This window comes from Mus caroli, chromosome 19, assembly GCF_900094665.2.
Source record: "Mus caroli chromosome 19, CAROLI_EIJ_v1.1, whole genome shotgun sequence".
Taxonomy (NCBI): Eukaryota; Metazoa; Chordata; class Mammalia; order Rodentia; family Muridae; genus Mus; species Mus caroli.
Window position 1 is genome coordinate 9449771 of NC_034588.1, and position 2736 is coordinate 9452506.

The 2736-nt window shown below is 39.4% G+C and overlaps 1 protein-coding gene across 2 annotated transcripts in view; it reads left to right on the forward strand.

Moving 5' to 3' along the window:
• The window catches only part of Osbp (oxysterol binding protein), a 28800-nt gene that overhangs the window by 19772 nt on the left and 6292 nt on the right, over positions 1 to 2736 (forward strand). The window lies entirely within an intron of this gene.

Consider the following 2736-nt stretch of genomic DNA (forward strand, 5'->3'; position numbering starts at 1 on the left):
GGAACTCACTTTGTAGACCAGGCTGGCCTCGAACTCAGAAATCCGCCTGCCTCTGCCTCCCAAGTGCTGGGATTAAAGGCGTGCGCCACCACGCCTGGCTCCTTGTCAAGATTTATTTTTATTATTTTTAATGTGTGTGTGTTTGTGTGTGAGTGTGTACATGTGTTTTCAATGCAGTTCCCACAAAAGCCAGAGATGTCAGAAGCCCTGAAGCTGATGTTATAGACAGTTGTGAGCCACCAGATATGCATGCTAGCAATCAAACTTGGGTCCTCTGGAAGAACATTTAACCACTGAGCCATTTCTCCAATCCCTGAAAATTGTATTTTTTTTACTTTATAGTTTCATCACATAACTTTATATTATTTACTTATGCAAATTTTATAGGGTAAAAGGTTGCTATCTTTGATACATAGTTTGCTTTACTGGTCTCTTATAGTTTCTTAATGTGAATTGAAGTTATTGACTTGTGTCCTTTCAGAGTGTCTTAGATGGATTCTTTCAATTTTGTTGATCTTAGAATGACTGACTCATAAGTTCTCCTTGCTTACTCAGGATAGTGTTACTAGATATAGAATTCTTCCTTTGGTAGTCTTTTTAACATCTTGAGTCTTTGTTATTCCAAACATTTTATTATTCTGCTGTCTCCTGGCCTTCTATGTTTTTTTCTCAAATATTTTATTGTAAATACCCAGGCATTTTAAACATGTTAAGTGTGTAGTTCAGTATTGTTTACTACATTCATAATGGTATGTGAACACCATGAGCCATCCAACTTGTACAACTGAAACCCTCTGTCATTTAAATAGTAACTGTTCACTTTGCCCTTCTTCCAGACTCAGATGCAGAATTTTGACAGATCTTTGACTTAAAAGTATTTGTCATTTCAGGGTCCTTTTCTTTAGTTTTGAGTGTCAGAATTTCTCTTTTTAAGCTATTACTATTACATGCATCAGCTATTGTTTTTTTGTTTTTGTTTTTAATATGGCCACCTGTTGATGATTACAGGTTGCTTCCATGTTTTAAGATTTATACTCAGCTTCAGCTTCACAGAAGACTTTATATGCAATAGTTAGAGTCCATCCCTTTTTTTTTGTTTTTTTTGAGTGTATAGAGAAGTAGAGTAAGTAGAAGTCTGGGTCACATGGTAATTCCCTTTTTAATGTTTTGAGAACTTCCACACTGTTTTCTACAGTGAGAGTCTACCATTTTATATCCTCCCAGCAGAGTGCCAAAGCTGCAGTTATCCCATGTCCCCGTTGTTGATTCATTCATTCAATAGTAGCCACCCTAGTTGTTGTTAAGTGTGTCTCGCGTGTCTCGTGTGCGTTTGGTGTAAGAGTGGTGTGGAGCATGTTTTCATCTGCTTTTTAATGACTTGTGGATTTGCTTTAGAGAGGTCTGTGTAAGTCTGTTGTCAATGGTTTTTAGGATTTTTGTTGTTGTTTTGAGATGTAGCTCTGGCTGTCTGAATCTCAAAACATCAGCCAGGAAGGCTGATGTACTGAGATGCACTGCCTCTGGAGTTCTAGGAACAAAGGTGAGCACCACCATGCGTGGACCCTTTGACAGTTCTTGTTGCTTTGTTTCTTTGAGACAGAGTCTCATTGTATCTTTGTTCAGCCAGGACCAACCATCAGACATCTGCCTGCCTCTGTCACCTGAGTGCTGGGATTAAAATTGTGTGCCATCACACCTAGCCACCTTTGTTAGTTGTGAAATTGAGTTGTTTTGTTGAGTTTTGAGAGTTTTATATTTGGTCTGGGTATCGTTTTCTTATCAAAAACAGGATTTTCAAATACTTTCTCCCATTCTGTGAATTGCCTTTTTACTCCATAGTATTGCCCTTTGATGTACAAACTCTTTAATTTCCAAAAAGACCATTTTGTCCTTTTTTTTTCCTCCTTGTTTTTATTGTTGCCTATACTTTTGGTGTCATTTCCCAAGTCATTACTAATCTAATGTCTTGAAGCTTTTGCCCTCTGTGTAGCCCTGGCTGTCCTGGAACTGACTCTGTAGACCAGGCTGACCTCAAACTCAGAGATTCACCTGTTACTGCCTCCCAAGTGCTGGGATCAAAGGTGTGCGCTACCACTCTTGGCCTCTTTTGAGTTTTATATAATTTGGTGTATTTGGAATCTTATCTTCTCTTACCCATCTTCTCTACATAGATTTTAAATCCCCAGGCTCAGCTAATTCTGCCTTTGATGTTGTAAATCTCTTCCACTGTAGTGCACTGTCACAACTCCATTTTAAACTCACAGTAGTCTAGTTCCAATCCTGAAGCTTCCTTATCTCCCCTTCCTTCCCCACTCCTGTGCTTATGACCCGTAGGTAAGTGGGTTGTGTATGGCCATACAGCTGACTACCAGTCTTGACTGCAGATACACGTTCCTTCCACAATGCAGGGTTATTTTCCTGATGATGGGGCACATTTGCCTTCTTTCTCTAATTTTGAAATTGGTATTATAAAATACAGGTTCCTAGCTAAGATGTATCAATTGTTATTACCTACATCACTAGTTATATTTTATTCATATACTTAAAATCAAGTAAGCAAAAGTAAACCCAACCGTTAAAACATTTAAGAAGGGCCTGGAGAAGCCCGGGCGTGGTGGTGCACGCCTTTAATCCAGCACTTGGGAGGCAGAGGCAGGCAGATTTCTGAGTTCGAGGCCAGCATGGTCTACAAAGTGAGTTCCAGGACAGCCAGGGCTATACAGAGAAACCCTGTCT